The sequence below is a fragment of the Vulpes lagopus genome, chromosome 13, assembly GCF_018345385.1.
Source record: "Vulpes lagopus strain Blue_001 chromosome 13, ASM1834538v1, whole genome shotgun sequence".
Lineage (NCBI taxonomy): Eukaryota > Metazoa > Chordata > Mammalia > Carnivora > Canidae > Vulpes > Vulpes lagopus.
The window spans coordinates 59,602,134-59,621,671 of NC_054836.1; the positions used below are offsets into that span (position 1 = coordinate 59,602,134).

Below are 19,538 nucleotides of genomic sequence, written 5' to 3' on the forward strand. Positions count from 1 at the left end.
GAAAAGTTCCTTGATCTTGGGAAATAGTTTGCCAAGTATATAATTTTACGTTGATAGTTCTTTCCTCTAACCTTACTAAGATATTACTATCATCTTCTATTTTTTTATTATAGCTTTTGAGAGACCTGCAGTGAATCAAAACAACATTGCATAGACAGGCGGTCTCTCCAGGCGTTTTGATATCTTCTCTTTACCTTTGGAGCTTTGCAGTTTGCTAAATATGTCTTGACTTGGATTTATTTTTATTTATCCTTGTGGGATTTGAGATGCTTTCTGAACGCGAGAATCCATGTCTCCTCAATCTGCCAATAATCAGCCACTATCTCTTCAAATATTACTTCTTCCCACTTTTGCATTTCTACTCTTTGGGGACTCTGATTAGATGATGTATGTAACCCTTTCTCATTCTACTATCCACATGCCCTAACTTGTCTTTTCCATTTTCCTTCTCTTTAATGAATCTTTAATAATTTCTTCAAGTCTATCTTGCAATTTCAGTGATTATGTATATATTTTTAATTTCTGGTTTGTTCTTCAAAAGAACAATTTGCTTTGCTTTTTAATCGCTTCAAAAGCGATTTGCTTTGCTATTTTAAATCTTATTGCTTGCTTATTTTCATGGTTTCCTATTTTATTTCCTTTAACATTCATTCATAAATTGTTTTATAATATATTTTTGATCATTACTATGTTTGGGTCCTTGAGTTTAGTTTAGTTTTTTTTTTTTTTCTACTGAAGTTTGGGTCCTTGAGTTTAGTTTTGTTCTTTTTTTTGTTTTTTCTACTGAAGTTTTTTCCTAGTAGCTTATTTCCTCTTCTGTTTTGAAATATTGATTTATCAGATCATTTTTTCTTCTGGCTTGCAGCTAAGAAAACAGTGTTGGACAGTAGATGAGGACACATCATTTCAAAGAAAATTTGGGTTGTTAACCTATATTTTCCCTTGACCTATCTTTCTTATATTTCTATCCTTTTATTTCTCTGTATTTTCCCCCCAGAAATTTCCTTCAACCTAGCATACAATTTACTAACATTTTTTTCAGTTATTTACTCTCTAAACCACCTGTTATTTATTTTTAATTAAATAATTATTTTTCATTTATAGAAATTCTTCACTATGCTTCAAATATTCCTGTTCTATTTTCACATTCCCCCCATCTTTCTTTTTGTTTCTTTTTTTAATTCCCTCTATTTCACTTTTAATAAAATACTAGTACCTATTTATTTTGTACATAAACCCACACAGTAGAAAGTACTCCTGAAATGTTGAACTCTTTGTTGGTGTGGAGAATTCTATTCCATAATTGTTTAAGAAATCATGAGGACGAAGAGCTAATAATAATTGAGAAACTGCCTCTTCTATTACCAACCTGCTTCTATGATTTAGAGTTTTGACAAGAGTTACAGCATTTAATTTACAATGATGCACCATCCTACCATCGGCCAGATAACGTCCACAATCCTTCACCTTGATTTTTTGGTCGATTTCTGAGTGCAGGACGGCGGGATATTTAATCCTGCATTGATCACGCTGGACCTGGTAAAACCGTACTGCGGTCATGTGTGCGCACAGCTCTGTCCCTGCTCCAGGGCCTCTGGGCCTGTCACTGTGTCACAGAGCCTGCCTCAGACTCTAATGGCAGCCCCTCATTGTCTTTGTAGACATTGGAAATGAAGCCTCTTGCTTCAGGCGTGGGGACGCAAGTACAGGAAACGTTTCTCCAACCAACTGATCAATAGTTACTCCCTTAATACCTCAAGTTTTTGAAATTATATCTCCCTGGTCCAAAATCTTGGATCGTTGATCATAATGGAATCTGGGAGCTTTCACGACAGGTCTGTTTTACTTCTTAGATGCCCGAGGCTCTGCGTTGTTTGTTCATTACCTGTTAAATCTTCTCCTTTACTACTGAGGCTTGTTAAATGGCCTCCATTAAATTTTTATTGGTGCCCCTGGAAATTTAATATTGGGTTGCATCTCAGCTACTACCTTATGGATGTCAGCTATTCTAAAATCCATATCACCTCATTTTAAACTTCAATTTCCATTAATTCTGTAAACAAATGACCTCTTATTTCAGTTTGTGGTAATTAATCACATCGCCACATATGCAAGAGCAGACAAAGCTGGAAGCCCTGCATTCATTAATCTAAACTTTCAATCTAGACCAATGCTGTAGACATGCACTGCTCGATAATGTGATCATTGATCACGTGTGGCTATTTAAACTCAAACTTAAACATGAATAAATTAAATTAAAAATTCAGCTGCTCAGATATTCTAGCCATATTTCAAGAGTTCGGGAACCACATGTGGCTGGTGGCTACCATAATGGACAATGCAAATATGGAACATTCGAAACATCAAAGAGTTCTACTGGAGAACACGGCTGTAGAATATGGCCCATTTTATTCAAGGATCTCAACTGTGACTCTCTTGGTGAAAACAAAATCTTTGTGAATAACAGTATCTAAAGCTTTATCTGTCAGAGCGCCACGCCCACGTTCTTTTCTACTTACGTGAATGACTTCATTAATTTCATTAGTTGTGTAAGTAGGGACCTCATAGAGCAACGTAAACCTTGTACCTCTTATCCCATTTATTCTACTATAAGAAAATCGGACTTCACAGTGAATTCTAATGAATCAAATGTAACAGTACAAAGTGCCAGCAATTGTTCTCTTTAAAGTAGTGCTCATCCATGAAGAGTTTTAAACACATCAACCTTATAATTTATATTTTTAAGTGCAGTCATACTCCAACCATCATCCTCTGGTAGTCATTCAAAATAATACTTCTGAAAACCTCCTGCAAAATGATGTTAAAGGGTTCTATTCATGTGGAATGACCTCTAGGAAGTTCCATTCGTTTATCCTCAGTATCCAATAGTGTCTTCTTGATAGGTTTATCTCTGGAAATTTTGAATGTTCAAAATTAAAGGGAAATAATCTTTCCTTCCAAGGTAAGTACATGACTATACTTCACAATCTCTCAGAAAGCAGTAAATAGTTTCTGAGTTATCGGGGCACATGGGTGACTCAGTCGGTCAAGCATCTGCCTTCAGCTTGGGTCATGATCTCAGCGTCCTGGGATCGAGCCCAATGTCAGGCTCCCTGCTCAGCAAGGAGCCTGCTTCTCCCTCTCCTCCCAGCTTGTGTGCTACGTGTCCCCATCTCTGTCTCTCTCTCTCAGATAAATAAAAATCTTTTTTAAAAAATGTCTGACTTAACTGTTTCATAGCACCAATTTATTTTACTCGTTGCTGTGTGGCCTGAACCTTTCATTGGGTAGACTTCACCACCATCTGATGCGCTACATTTTTTGCAGACACTTTCAACATAACAATCTGACTTTTTGGTGCTCCTGCATCCATCAGGTTTAAAGTATGAGAAGACATTTGTGTGTGTGTTTACATTATGTTAACACGTTCTCCGTCAATCATTCCTAATTACATCCCTCCAACAATACCCATTCCAAGAAACCTCTCTTAACAAGAGGGCTACAAAAGCTCCATTGTTTGCTAGCACACCAGGTCCATTAATGCCATCTGCTGCAAAAGATTACAAAAGAACCATGTATCATAAAACTAGTCATCTGGAAAGAGATGCTTAATTGAACCATTTATTAGTCACTTGTAACCATTTCTTTATCAGAGAAACCAGCCTCTCCTCTAAGACAGTAGGTGGGAATTCCATTCCACCTGCTATGGTGGCCTTCTGTCTACTGTCAACCACCAAAATCATGCCCAGAGAGCGTGAAGATTCTGTCCACTGCTCGCCGCGACCATCACTGCAGGGTCATCTTACTGCCCACTATAACACCCTCCACAAACGTAGCCAGTTTTCTCAACAAAACTCTTGATTCACTCTGGCCGAAGTTCACATCCACACTGCTGGGACTCACCTCCACCTCCCACAGCAATTCACACCTCCCCAGATGAGTGTGCGGGAGCCCACTCTGGAGTGGAGGGTTGGGTCCCAGTGGGTGGAGTCACAGGACCATCCCTGTTATCTACAGAAGCACAATGTTTAAGGTATTTCTCATTATTCTCACATTTCTGGTTCTTGTGGCAAAAGTTTTTCTACTTTCAAAATCTGATAACTCTCTCTATAGTAGTTTTTCTTATGGTGTATGTAGTTTTTAACTGTAAGCATAACAACTGTGTGTATGAGTGTGTGTGTGTGTGTGTGTGAGAGAGAGAGAGAGAGAGAGAGTCTTACAGAACTTGAATTACAGAAATGTCCATTCACCAGGGTTTTTATAAATCCTATGCCAATTTTATATTAATTTCCTCCTTATTTTGAACCTTCTACTGGGGCCACTCTCACTATCCTTAAGTTGCTAGGTATAAAATATCACTATCTCCACATTTGATTTTAATCATAAATTATGTTCAAGCTTGTGCCGGGATTATAATTATCAATCAGGGATATGCACTATTCTGAAAAAAGAGCAAAATAATGAAAAAATAATAGGAACACAAAAAGGGAGGGATGGTGGAAGAAGGAAGAAAGAAAGACTTGACGGCAATTTCAGGGGGCAAATATGGCCTCACACTGAGATCTACCCTTGCTCTGAGGACCATGTAATTGAGCTAATTCCTTTTTCTCTGGAAAGAAAAGATTTACTCCATAAGGGTGACTGATTTATCCTACATAACGGGTACTAGGTTCTTCCTGGATACAGGGAAGAGATAGCAGCAGGCTGTTTTCAGAAATTGCAGGCTTTAGAGGGTAAGTCGGTTCTCACTCCCCACCTCTCCTTCCTCCTTGGCCCTATTTCTTTTACCCACAACAGAATTTAAATTCTAGCTCCACTTTCCAAATCCCACAAATCATGTTGGTATCAGCACCTGTTTATTGTTCTGCTTTGATCCCCCCCCCCCACTCCACTTCTTTTTATTTTGGCATCTGAAATCTACTTGTCTCTGTTGAGTTCAACACTGTATTTTGTTTAGTTTTTAAACTATACTAATATTGTTTCTAAAATGATTTGGTACTATATGACTAATGTGTGTGAAAAATCTTTTAGCATTGATTCTGGATGCATTGACAGAGAATTACGTTTTCAGGATTCAAAATGCTGATAGTAATGGGAAAAGTTAAAATCAATTAAAAATAAAATCAAGCAGGGGCGTGTTGGTGGCATAGTCAGTTAATCAGCTCAGGTCATGATCTCAGGGTTGTGGGATGAAGCCCTGTGCCGGGGCTCTGCACTCAGCAGGGAGCCTGCTTGAGATTCTCTTCCTCTCCCTCTACCACTCCCCCACTAGCCTGCGCTCTGTCTCTTCTCTCTTTAAAATCAATGTCTTTTAAAAAATAAAATAAAATCAAGCATTATGAAGTGTCATTATTTATAATTCAAATAAATGTTAGAGATTAATTGGACACTTAGGTAGTCATGTCGGGGTCCCCAACAAGAAAGCCAAAAGGCCGGGACAGCTAAGACAAAACCACACCAGCATCCTGTTCTACAGCTTAGACAAGAGCCCGGGAACATCCTGTATAGCAGGTTCTGCAGAAGTGACTTTTGCAAAACGTTCTGAAACAAGACGACCATGAAACATTGGTCGTTATCATAAGTTGAGGCAGTTAGTCTCCAGGTGTCAGCCCAAAAGACCATTAACATGTGAACAATTACCTGATAGGTAGACAGGTGCATGATCAAAGCCCTAACTGGCGCACGTCAGCAGCCGATCCACAGGCGCCCACACTGAGAATGCTTCAGATAGTTCCTGAAAGAGCTTATAAAAACCCCAAGATTTGAACGCCAAAATGGCAACCCTGCTGGGTCCCCTCTCCCTCTGGGAGCTTTGTACTATCGTTCAATAAACTTTGCTGCCCACCAGTCCTCATCTTGTCTACCTCTTCATTCTGTGAAGCAGTGTGACCAAGAACCACGGTCACTGAGAGAACAAAAATCCAGTAACATACTTTCTTTGCTTATAACACAGCACTTTTTAAATGAATAATAATAATTGGCACTACACAAATCTTTTCTTTTTTTAAGAGGGGGATTAGGGATAGAGGCAGAGAGGGAGAGAGAATCTTAAGCAGGTTCCATGCCCAGCATGGAGCCCAAGGCAGAGCTCTATCTCACAATCCTGAGCTGATGACCTGAGCCAAAATCAAGTCAGACACTCAACAAACTGAGACACCCAAGCCCTCCAGCGCTACATCAATCATTTCAGAATTTGATGCCTCTGAGCTTTCATTAGATCTGATCTGGATTTCAATTATTTTCAAAGAATGCTTGCCAATTAGGCTGCCATTTTGTCTTATCTCAAGTATTTCTCCAGGTTTTCCACTTTTTTTTCATTATTTCTCATGTTTCTTTATCATTTTGCCTTTTTCAACTATGAATCTTATCAGCCTTTAGAAACTATAATTCACTTTTAAATGGACCTAATAATTCTTAATATTGTATCTTTGCTAACTCTATATTTTAACATTGACCAACTGTCTTATAGAAGAAATCCTGAAAGTGAGAGGATGGAGACAGGTCAGATATTTAAGGAGAGTAGAAAAGGAAAGGAATAGTGTGTAATGGAAGCACAAACTGACTTGGAAAATGAGATCAGGTATCTGGCATATTTGGGATGCATTTGAATTTGATGATTATACATTTATAATGAAATCCATATACCCTGTTTTGGATTTTTCTTACAATGCTCTAGCTGTCACCTAAAGGCATAAAGAAATAGATAATTGAGTTCATCCTAGTTTGGCATTTTGTCAAACAAAGGGAAGTGAATTTGGGATATTGGCAACAGGAAAATTAAAATGATGGATCATAGAAATTAAGAGGATAGAAGGGGAAGTGGAGACAAGAGAAGTAAGATAGATGGGGGAAAAGTATGGGGATAAAGAGACTAGAAATCACAATAGTGTTTAAGTACAATCCTAATACATTAGTTACATAAAGAAGTTGGAAAAATCAATTGTGATTAAAGAGTGGATTATTTAAATTAGTGCTTTTGAAAGCGAAGAGGTTTTAGGTGAAGAAAATTTGCACGATGTGCATGGAGTGAGCACGTAGTAAGGTGAAATGGAAATGAAAATCATCAGACAAGAGGAAGCATATTCGTTGGGGCAGGAATGCTCCCTACCCTCGTGGAGTCATTTATAATAATTTTAAGATTCTAGTATTTCTACTTTAGTAATAAAATATCATGTGAGTACAAATTTTGTGTTTAAAGACAAAATACGGGAGGCCTGGGTGGCTCAGTGGTTGGGCGTCTGCCTTTGGCTCAGGTCATGGTGATCCTCGGGTCCTGGGATCGAGTTCCACATCGGGCTCCCCCACAGGGACCCTGCTTCTCCCTCTGCCTGGGTCTCTGCCTCTTCTGTCTTTCATGAATAAATAAATAAAATCTTAAAAAAAATACCACTACATTATGGCAAAATGACTTACTTTCTCATTTTGTGAGATTGTGTAGGCTGATGCAGAAGATGTAAAAGACTTGAAATTTCAATGCTTGCCCAATCCACACTGATTTATTGCCATATTTGGCATGTTCTTCAGTTTTTCTCAAAAGCAAAAGCAAAAGCAAGTTAATATAAGTCATAATTGACACAAGCCACACAACATACTTTCAACATAGAATGACTCCACTAAAATTTAGTTTTTTCATCCCACTTTTAATTGTAAGTAATTAAAGTGTCAATGATAATAAATCCAAAAATAAATCGAAACTTTAGGGATAATGAGTAACAGGTATAATACAATTCCTGCTCAAGTATTGTTTTTATTTCATCATATCACCTAAAAAATAAAGCCTTATTGATAAAACATATTATATTAAGAACAGTTTAGGGGCACCTGGGAGGCTCAGTGGTTGAGCAACTGCCTTTGGCTGAGGTCGTGACCCCAGGGTCCTGGGATGAGTCCCACACTGGGCTCCCCACAGGGAGCCTGCTTCTCCCTCTACCTGTGTCTCTGCCTCTCTCTCTGGGTCTCTCATGAGTAAATAAATAAATAAAATGTTTTTTAAAAATAAAACAACAGTTTAAAAGTTCATTATATTTGTCAGAAAAAGCAGTTAAATGAATTAACTGCCTATTTTGCAGATGGACATGTTCATTTTCAGTGGATATTTTAGACAATAGTTCCAGAATAAAAATTTTAATGAATATCAAATCAACACAGTTAATGGATAATTTCCCAAATAAATTTTGTAAAACAAAATAACAGCCATTTTCTAAAAATATAATTTTATCATGAGGTTTCTCATCTGTATAAAATATAGTGACATACAATAACTACATTTTTAGATAATATTATTGCCTCTACATGTATAATGAAAGTACATAGTGTTTCCTTTGTATCTTACTTAAGGATAATATATGTCTAAAAATCTGTACTTACATTTATTTATTAGATTGAGTGGATACTGCAGGATTATTATGTATTTTTTCTGCCAAATTTTTCATATTCATAAAAAATGATACAGAAAATATTATCAATTTATATAACACAGTCTAACTTATATATCCAATTATCAAAAAATGCTAAGCTTATATCATGTAGTGTTCTTCTATGTCACAGTCACATGTTATGATCAAGTTTACATTTGTTTTATATAATAGCTGGATGACATTCAATTCTTTTGTTAGATTTTGTCTCCTGAGAGAGATTACTTTGAAGGACAATTAGTGTTGTGAAATTTGCTCTAAAACCACTTCAACACACATTTAAACTTGTTCTCGTCCACTTACAACACAGGCCTGCATCATTATATTGTGCAACTCACCTATCCTGCACGGCAGCTTGAAGAATCAACACATCAGACACAAGAGAGGGCCCATAATTCTCAATCAAGAATCTATTTCCACAATAAAAAAAAAAAAAAGAGTACATTCTTGGGTATAACCAATAACCACGTCTAAAAAATATGTTGCACATAAGCATTATAAGACCATGACTGAAGAGGAGTCTCGTTTGCTAATATGTGTGTCTGCGCTAGAGAGGTCAGCACTTCCACACCGTGTCTACGGAGAGCAAAACTCAACAGACACATGCATACACAATCTATGTCTCACCTACTGTCTACCTGGCTGGTGTTCATCTGAATTAGAGTTTGGTAGTTTGGTAGATCCTGGAGGGCTAGGACAGACATCTCTCCTGCTTCTTGGTTCCTAGCTTCTCCCCCCATCCCAGGGTATCTAGCACAATGGACAAAACAGGTGAATAATACACACTTTTAGTTGAGTTGACAAATGCTTATGCAAACTTCTTTTTTTTTTTTCAGTCTGATAGCTTTGTATCTGCTGCTACGCCTCATTTTGTGTTAACTATGTTAGAGATATTTCACAATTGGACTTACTGATGTTCTCAGTGCTTTATTATTACTTTAGACCTTTTTGTTCTGCCAAGAAATCTCATAGACATAAAATAACCATTAAGTTAAGAACACTAGTGTTAACAAAGTAAAAAAGAAAAGTTGTTAACAGAGCTTCGTCCCATTGAGTATACCAGCCAGGTAGACGCTATTGTGGGATTTGGCTATTCACACAAAAGAGCTCTCAATCCCCAGACACCCTTGACTAAGACACCTGATCCCAGGCTTACACAGGATAAGGAGCCAGCCAGCTCACCTCACGGAGTGGCCCACCCCTAAGCCGTACTCTTCCACTGTGGCTCTGAAAAGTAGCGGAATCCCCAGCTTCCTCCTTTTCTCGGTACTCCCTACTCATTCAAATCATCCTAGTGAACATTACTAAGGAAAATTAGCAAAGTTCAATGATTTAAAACGGGAAATTTCAAAAATTTCATAATTGTATAAAATTATACCTCTTTAAATAGCTACCCAGCAACTATATCTAACTATAAATGACTGTAGATCCTAATTTTTCTTCTCAGGGTCAGCACAGAAGAAAGGTTGAAGTTCTCTTCTCCACTCTTACTCCATCCAGAGGGAGGGTTCCCTGAACTTCACCATCCTTCCCGGCAATACTTTTGATCAGCATCATTCCATAAAGAAGAGTCTCCTCATCTTATAGGGATGCGGAAGAAATCAGGACAAAGCCATTGCAGCCTGGTCTCAAATAAGACCGCATTTCTTCCAGTTGGTACATACACCCATTTCTCTGTCCTCTGCCCAGAAGAGGCCCCTTTACAGGCATCTCTTCAGAATAAATTTCTATAAAAGTGAGCATGCCCTTCAGCTCCAACTTTCCTATCTATTCACTTATCCTCAGGAGTGAAAATTTTAAAGGAGATAACTTTATGCATTCAGACTTATACTCCAACAGTACTTGTGATGGTACAAAATTGGAAGAAATCAATTAATAACCTACAATGGGGAAATTTTTAATAAAATTATGATTTAGTCATTTAATGAAATACCAAGCCAACATTATAGTTATGAACATCAGATTGTGAAGCATAAAAATCTGCTGCCTCTGATTCAATAAGGCATCTGTGCAAGGAGGAACTTCCAAAATAGATGCCAGAAAAAAAAATAGATGCCAGTCCCAGAATTATGCCACTTTGCTGCTATTTGCACCAGTGAAAAGGGGAAGACCACACGCCTACCCACACTCACTTCTGTAGAGGTCTCCTTCAGGTTGTCTGATGGTGTAATTCCTGCTTCGAGTGAGTCTGAGAAATGTAGTTTTTAGCTTTCCTGCTCCTGCATGCCACACGGGGTTAGAACACATGTTGAGGGAGGTGATACACAGGATCCACCACTGCTGGTAGGAAGTCAACAGTTGCTTTCATCCATCATGGTTATACAGGGGAGGAGGAGCCAAGGAGGCCCAGATATATAGCTTCAATGGGGGCTTTTTAGTTCTATCCTGGAACTGGCATATTCAGGAAGAATATTTAGTATTATTTTAACAAGATAATGTTTAGTAATAGAATGTTTGCCAGTGACTAATATATTCTAAAGTCCTGTCAAATGAATGAAATCATAAGAGAGAGAATTGGCAGCCTACTATTGTCGAAAAAGGACTAAGTTAGGGATCAACACATCCATGTTTCAATTCTGGTTTTATTATTGACTAAATAGATTACTTAGTAACTCAGTCCTTTAAGTAAATAACTAGTTACTTATATGAGATCTCTGAGTGATACTAGGTCACTGATATGTAGAAGAGGGGATTTCTAAGTTTCTTTCCTATTCCTAAAAAATGTTAAATTTCACCATTATGATGATCATCTAAGTTACTGACATCTCATGTAAATTTTAGCTTATTTAGTCTTATTTTTGTGAAAAGGGGAAGCCACTTATGCCATATATACCATATGTGCATAGTTACTCTTTTTCTACAATAATGATAATTCTTGGAAAATTAGATTGTATGGACGTTAGAATATTCCATGTACTATCTTTTATGCCCCTCAAAAATGTTTATGCTGTGCTGGAATTTGTTCAGTATCTTATCATTTTTTATTGATGGAACATTTCTCTTTCTTCCTTGGATAAAGAAAGGAGTTACTATTTATTGAGTATATGCTGTGTCAGATACTGTTACTGTTAGATAGTCCTGAAATGCAACCCTTGCACTGTAGAAAGCAGTAAACAATTATACCAGTTGGATTTCCATGGAATTTATAGATTCACAAAGGACATTCACAAACTTTATCTCACCAAGTCCTTACAAGAAGCTGCAATATATAATTTTTTTTTTTTTTCCGAGATCAGACGAGATCGGGCGCGTTCAGGGTGGTATGGCCGTAGACTTTTTTTTTTTTTTTTTTTTTTTTTACCAAAGAAGCAACTGAGCTTTAGATAAGTAATCTGCCCAAGATCACAGAGCAAGCAAATGGCAAAGTCCTGATGGGTCTCTGTGCCTCAGAACTTACATCAGGCTTTATTATAACATGGTGGCTACTGCACACAAAGAAAAACCTCCATTAAATGACATTACTCTGCTGGAGTTTATTTTTCCCTTTTGCAGTGGGCAAGATGGCTCAATTCCTGGTAAAGCCAGCCCTTGCTCCCATTATGTTTCTTTCCTGATTGGCGGCCTACAAAATGTAGTCGTCACCTTTGACAAAAATTGAAGCTTCACCTTGCTAAGTAAGCACTCTAAATCAATTTTTGGCAGTACAGTGCAATTTTACTTTATTTTATTTTACTATGATTGAATTAGAATAGCTCTAACCTATTTAAATTTTTGTAAAAACTTTTGTCAAGAGTCATGTGTAAGATACACAAGATGAGATACACTTTCTTCTACCAACATCACACCTGCAGTAAGCTTATAAGATCAACAAGAAGGGTGAAAATGAACTCCAGGTACCAGGCACGGAAGTAATGGAGTTACCTTTTGGATAATCTTATCACTGAGGAAAATCTTCCAGTACCACACTGTCAGGAAAAAAATTGAAAAAATGAGAAATTCTTGCATGTAAAAATTAATAGATCGACAACCTATTTTCCATCATCTAGTAAAATGAAATCACATTTGAATTTACTTCATAATAATAGAATAACATAAAAGAACAATGACAACGAATAAAAATTATTATTGCTAGAAATAAACGCAGTCCCAGAGTGAGTTCCTTAAATGGAATCAGAGAGCATTAAGAAGGGAAGTGATTTACAGAGTTATAAACCATCAATTATGATACCATTTAACCTTATGTCCAGAGAATTTATGATGTATGTTTGTATATGCTCACGGGATTAGAAGAGTACTAAAGTTGTTTTAAGCTATTAAACATTTTCAAAAGGTAGAAAAGAAAAATGAAATACTTCAAAATGTAGTGTGATCTATTTGATTTGATTGAAGGTCTTATAGAAAGATTTTCCCTACAAATTCTAATTCAGTAATTCTACTCTTTAACACACAGAATCATGTGTTATGAAGTAGACCTAATCAGATCTTCATTTAGGATGACATATGCATTCTTGGCACCAAATTAATAGCATTTGAAGACCTGCATAAATTTGTGGGAGCATAACAACAAAAAATCTGTTCCTATCCTTATGTTTAAGGCCAAGGATATGAGATAATCAGAAGGCACAGGTGAAAGATATTCAAATAAAATAACTATCAACTGTTTGATTACCCAGAACAACCTTATAATTTACCTTGGGAAAGAAAAGACTTCTTAGGAAAGAAATAAAAACCAGGTCAGTATATAGGAGGATATTGAGTGGAATTTTCCCTGTCCTCTCAGAATTTTAGCTAACGTACAAAGCCAAAAATTAAATGCAAACCTCTAAAATAAAACAAAAATTAGAATGAGACCCTTAACACAACATTTTCTATGAGGCTGTAGAAACAGGTCTGCAACCACCAACTGGGGAGTGGCAGGGGGAGTGCTCAATTCCCAAAGAAGAGTAGTGTTTGTGTTGAGGGGGTTTTCTTTCTTTGTACTATACTTTGTACTACCCCCTCCCCGACCCCCCACTAAGTCAGGTGATTAGAATTGGGAGGATGATTCTAAGTGAATTGTTAATAACAATGTGTGATCCCATCCCAACTAAAGATGTTAAATATGGTCAACTAAACACATATCTTTAGCCCTACGTATTATAAAAACCCTACTTAAACAACTTTTTACAGAATTTTTTAAAAAGGAATGATATCATGAGAACAAAGAAGACAGCGAAAAAGCAATTGCAAAAGCAGACAAATTGAGAAAAATCAGAATATGAAAATCCGAATGAATGTTAAAAGATCTACCAGCCCCGAGAGAGCTGTTTCCCAAACTGGCAGCGGTGAAAGCCAATAAGCAACCCAATTTGCATTGCTGATCCCTGAAAACACTCCAGTAGTTAGAAGCACCAGATGCTCTGGAAGTAAGGGAAAGATGGTTTTTAAAACAGCAGATTGGCTGAAAGTCTGTTTAAGAAGTTAGAATCTTAGATCCTTTCACTTACTTCATATATTCAGGTTACTACATCTTCTCTAACCCGGTGGATAATGGAGGTTTTAGTCTCTGGAGAGGATAAAATAGATGGTAAAATGCAGCATTCAGGAAACAATTACAGGATACTACTTTTAAAGTACATTTAGAGACCAAAAGGAGCCCTTGAAAATCAAAACTATGGTAAGAGCAACAGTAAACTCAATAGGCACGTTGGAAGGGAGTTGAGATCTCGTAGGAAGCAGGATCTCTCAAGGAAGAAAGGGAAGAAAGGAGGAAGGAAGGAAAGGAGGGGGAGAGGGAAAATAAAATTTAGCGAGTGCCTTAGTCTGTTTGAGCGGCTAATAACAAATGCCATAGACTGGAAGGCTTACAAGCAACAGAAATTTATTTCTCACAATTTTGGAGGCTACAAAGTCCAAGGTCAGGGCACCGGCCAATTCAGTGTGTACTGAGGCCTAGCATCCTGGTGCACAGCACACTCTTCTGCACACTGTAACCTCACATGGGGAACCAGGGCACTCTGGTCTCTTCAGCCCCTTAGAAAGGCACCATTCCCATCCAAGAAAGCTCATGACCTAATCATCTCCCAAAGGCTCTACCTCCAAATACCATCACATCGGAGATCACGTTGCAACATATGAATTTTGGGACAGACACCAATATTCAGTCTACGGCAGAGTGTCAGTTTAGGGGGTTCAATATTCAAATAATGAGAATTCAGAAGAATAGAAAAATATGGAAGGGAGGAAATCATCGGAAATACTTCAAATATTTTATCAACAGAAGAATAAAAATTTCCAAATTGTAAGATCTGAGTGCCAAGACAATGGACTCAAAATAGATCCACACCAGGAGAAGACACATTATTTTCCAATTCAAAAAAAAAAAAAAAGAAAAAAAGAAAAAAAGAAAAGAAAAGAAAAGTAGAATCAAAAGTTTCTAAATTTGGAGATAAATGGGTGAGAGTGAGGGATTACTTAAAAGAAAAAAAAAATGAATGGCTTTGGTAGCCTGTCATCAACATGGTTGACAGCTGAAGAGAATATAACAACTGCTTCAAAATCCTGAGCAAAAATTATTTTCAGTACAACCCTCAGACAAAACCAACTCAAGACAAAGGTGGAGATGTTGTTAGATAAACAAAATCCTCACAATTTGCCTCCTGAACACACTTTCTCAGTGCTGGACACTGCAAACAGATCCGGCAACAAGCCAAAGGTGACAAGAATCCTCAGGAAGACCCCGAAAGGAGATCCCAGGGGGAATGGCTTGCAGGGACCGAGAAGCACCCCGCCCAGATCGAAGGCGATCAGTCCTTGGTGGTGTTTTCTCCAAAAATACTAAAAATAGAACACCTGTTGTGCCTAAAAGTATTGGTGGAGGATTTATATTATTTGGCAAAAACTTGAGGCGGAAGTGTAATGTGGATATGGAAAATCAAAAAAATAAACGGAAAAGACGATTTTCATTCCAGAGATGATGTATGTTACAAGACAAGAATCACGGTACACTGCCTGCCTATTTACATGGTCATAGCACTGTAAATTCTTAAGAGTGATTAAGACAAAATCATAATAAAAAAAAAAAAGACAAAATCATAACACAGCCCTCCTGGGAAGACGGGAGGGAGGAAAGTTTACGTGTGGTGGGCAAAGATGTAGGTAAAGTATAGTCAAGTTTGCCATTCGGGGAAGTCGACACATAGGGAAAGATCAAGAAGTATCACGTCCAAGCGCGGCACGCAGAGGTCTGACTACCAAGGGGCAGCCACTGGATGAGTGTCGGCTGCCTCTGGAGGAGGAAGCGGTGCAGGGGACGGACGGCAAGAGGCTGCTGCGTGTCTTGCAAAGAGCTTTATAAAGCATTTGCTCTCTTTGGGTACACTTGAGGGGGAAAAATACACGTAAAGGTTCAAAGAAAGCCCCTGCTTATAGGAAGGGAAGTTGTCATGCCCCCGTGTAGATGTCCACACGGCTGTGCAGCTGCTCGCCTGGGTTGGCCACAGTGAGGACCAGGCCGCCGGGGGCAGCGCGGCCCTGGCACGGAGGGACACCAGGGTGGCCCCGAGCGCTCGTCGTCCAGCTCTCCCAACAAATCACAAGTTTAGTGCTTTGAGTCAGACTTACAGTTGTGATTTAGGAGTTTATAGTTCTGTGGGTCAGAATTCTGACACGGGTGTCTCTGGCCTAACGTCAAGGTGTCGGTAGGCACGAATCTATTCTCTCCTGAAGGCTCTGGGAGAGAACCTTTCCTCTGCCTTTTCCAGCTTCTAGAAGCCATTCACACTCCCTGGCTCATAACCTTCTCCTCCCGGGCTCGTAGCTAGTGACAGCAGGTAAGGCCTCACATCGCACCACCCTCACCGAGCCCTTGGCCGCTCTCCTCCGCTCTTCGGACCCCTGTGGTTACATGGGACCTTGACTCTAGGTCAGCATAATCTCCCCTTCCAGGTCCCTCGGGATGAGCAACCTCACTGGTGTCTGCAACCTCGATTTCCCTTTGTCATATAACATGACATATTCATAGATTTCAGGGATTCGGGTGTGGAAATCCTCGGAGAACCAGCCCTTCTTAGCACCATGTGACACCGAGGGACGGCTCGGACAACGCAGAGGTGGACGGGTTTCAGCTGTCTTGCTGGTATCACCTCCCAGAGATTCCCGCTGATGGACCGTAAGGTAACCAGGCACCGAGGGGGACCAGTGGTCGTGGGCTCTAAAGGGGAAGAGGGGAGGCAACCCCAGGTCATGCACAACAGGAAACGTCGTAGTGGAGAAGCTCAAAAGAACCCATATATTTTCCTAACCATTGAGAGTTAGACCGAGTATTCTCCAAAAAGCACAGACAACGATAGTCATGAAAGCGACAGTCAGAGAGGGGACGAAAACAAAAAAAGAAGAGGATTGCGTCGTCATACGGCCACCTGGGGAGGGATTTGTCACTTTTCTCTGATCAGCATCCCAAGCCCAGAGGATTCAGAACTTGTACAAGATTTAGGAGTAGGAATCCTAGAAGAAGAAATACACCGCCACCAAGTTACGCGACCTGATCCCTGGAGGAGAAGCGCTCTGAACCCACGCACTATCGATGCTGTAGACTTGACTTGGAGCTTTAATAAACAAAAGTGCCCGGAAGATTTATAGACGCCGACAAAGATGCAGTAAGAGATGGAAAAAGCACCTGCTAGCATCGGGACCACTGAGGACAGTTGGGGAAAACATTTTAAGTCTCATATTTTTACCTCCATGAGTCTATATTCTTCAACAGCCTGTTACAAGTTCATGAAAATCTGGAAGGCCAGCTCAATTTGTATGTCACTGAGATGACATTAGCCCCGGGGAGAACGACAGACAGGAACGCGGTGTCCCTCCAGCGAGCTGAAGGGCCGTGTGCTTTCCTCAGGCTCTTATTTCCGGCAATAGTTCTCTTTAAAACTACATTCTCACAATAAAATGAAAAAAAAAAACCCAACTGGGGCTCAGGCTAATAGTGATAAAGTCATTTTTCATTTCTAGGCGGAGATCGAGAGCCTGGTGCCGTTAGCGATACGAGCAATGAGCTCAAGCCTTCGTGCTTTTAAAGCTTAGAGACGAATCAACATTTTTCTTTTCAAAGGTCAAAAAAAAAAAGGTCGGAAGGAATCCGAGCAGTGATTTGCTTTGGTGACACAGACTCTGCGCTCTGGGGTCCCACCCCGGCTCCCCACCCTAGGGCCCCTGCAAGGGCCTGCAGGATGGGCCACACGGCAGGGGGCAGGGGACAGCCCGACGGCCCGCGCTGTCACAGCTCCTTCCCCTGAAGGCTGTAGAGTCACCTTGAACATTCGGACCGTCGGGGAGAGAAGGCGACGCTCAAGCCACTGCGCAATCCTGAGACAGACGCTGCCGGCCTTCCCTCCTTGGGGCCCACTCGCCCGCTCCTCCTCTTCCTCACTGCTCTGGGTGGGCGACACCCCGGCACCCTCCCCTGCGGGACTCCGCTTCCCTCCAGCCCATCCGAGGGCCACGGGGCTGACGCTGGGCTGACACCTGTCAGGTCGCTGTGGGGAGACCCAAGCTGACAGGGCAGGTCCCCCCCGGGCCTCCCTCTCCCCGAAACTGCGAGGAGATGCCGCGTGCAGAGCAGCCACAGGCAGGTGGACCCTCGGGGGTCACTGGAACCCTAAACTGGCTTCAGGCCAGCAACAAAGACATTTTTCTCTGGTCACAGTTTAATTTTTTGTCGTTGTTACTGTGGTACAACCTAGCCCATCCCGATTGTCACACTTACTATGCACAACCCCTTTCTCCACTTTAATTTAATGGTTTTCATTTTAATTTGCTCTTATCCTGAGGCCTTCCTTTCTTTCCTTCTTCCCTTTCTTTCTTTCTCTTTCCTTCTTCCCTTCCTTTTTCTTTCCTTCTCTTTATTTCTCTTTTTCTTTCCTTCTTCCCTTTCTTTCTCTTTCTTTCTTTCTTTCTTTCTTTCTTTCTTTCTTCTTTCTCTTTCCTTCTTCTCTTTTTTCTTTCCTTCTTCCCTTTCTTTCCTCCTTCTTTCCTTCTTCCCTTTCTTTCTTCCTTCTTCTCTTATTCTCTTTCTTTTTCTTTCCTCTTCTCTTTCTCTTTTTCTTTCCTTCTTCCCTTTCTTTCCTCCTTCTTTCCTTCTTCCCTTTCTTTTTCTTTCCTTCTTCTCTTTATTTCTCTTTCTTTTTCTTTCCTCCTTCTCTTTCTCTTTTTCTTTCCTTCTTCCCTTTCTTTCCTCCTTCTTTCCTTCTTCCCTTTCTTTTTCTTTCCTTCTTCTCTTTATTTCTCTTTCTTTTTCTTTCCTCCTCTTTCTTTCCTCCCTTTCTTCCCTTCTTCCCTTTCTTTCTTTTCTTTCTTTTTCTTTCTTTTTCTTTATTTTTCTTTCTTTCTTTCTTTCTTTCTTTCTTTCTTTCTTTCTTTCTTTCTTCCTTCCTTTCTTTCTTCTTTCTTTCTTTCTTTCTTTCTTTCTTTCTTTCTTTCTTTCCCTTTCCTTCTTTCTTTCCTTCTTTCTCCACCTCAGACTGGTGATCTGCCAAGGTCATAACAAGGTCTGAGGGAGGCACGTGTCACACGGCAGCCTGAACGCCCAAGCATCACACGTATGAATGACAAAAGCATCTATCCTTGGGCATTTCTTCCCATTACTCAATGTGCTTGATCAACCTTCAAACCTAAGTTTGTCAGATACACGTGCACAAAGAGGTGCAGGCCTAGACGCGACGAGGCCCCAGAGAGTGGCCTACACAGCGACCAGGGAGCGCGTCCGTTCGGTCCGACCCACTGGTCCTGGCCCATAACGCAGTGGCTACCGCGCTTCGGTCTCTCCGCAGGATGCCCTCCTGCGACTCACAACTCAAGGCCCGTCTATGGAGAGAGCACACGGCTGAAACCAGAGAAACGCAGCTCTTCATCCCAGTTCTGCCACCACAACCTCTTGGATTCTGAGTAACAGGAAACTCTTGCAGCCTCGGAAAACCTCTGCAAAATCAGGGAAGGATGCGTCTCCTTTGTGGGGTCTGAGGAGGCTCCAAGCCACTGAGGCAAGAGAGTCAGCATAGGGCGAGCGGTTGAGAGGATAACTATTACTGCCATTACCTGCTTTCTGATAAGATTCTGGAAGTTTACCAGGCACCAGCGGCCTCAGGGAAGAAAAGAAGGTTCCAGATGATATCCCCGGTGTTCTCTGCTTTAATGTCTCCTTTTGCT

General features: G+C 40.0%; 1 non-coding gene across 1 annotated transcript; it reads right to left on the reverse strand.

The window, feature by feature from the left end:
- Nucleotides 1-18,846: 18,846 nt before the first annotated feature.
- Nucleotides 18,847-18,950, reverse strand: LOC121475207. Its single transcript, XR_005983669.1, has one exon. It is a non-coding gene; the product is annotated as a small nucleolar RNA U13 (small nucleolar RNA).
- Between the last annotated feature and the right edge of the window lie 588 nt (nucleotides 18,951-19,538).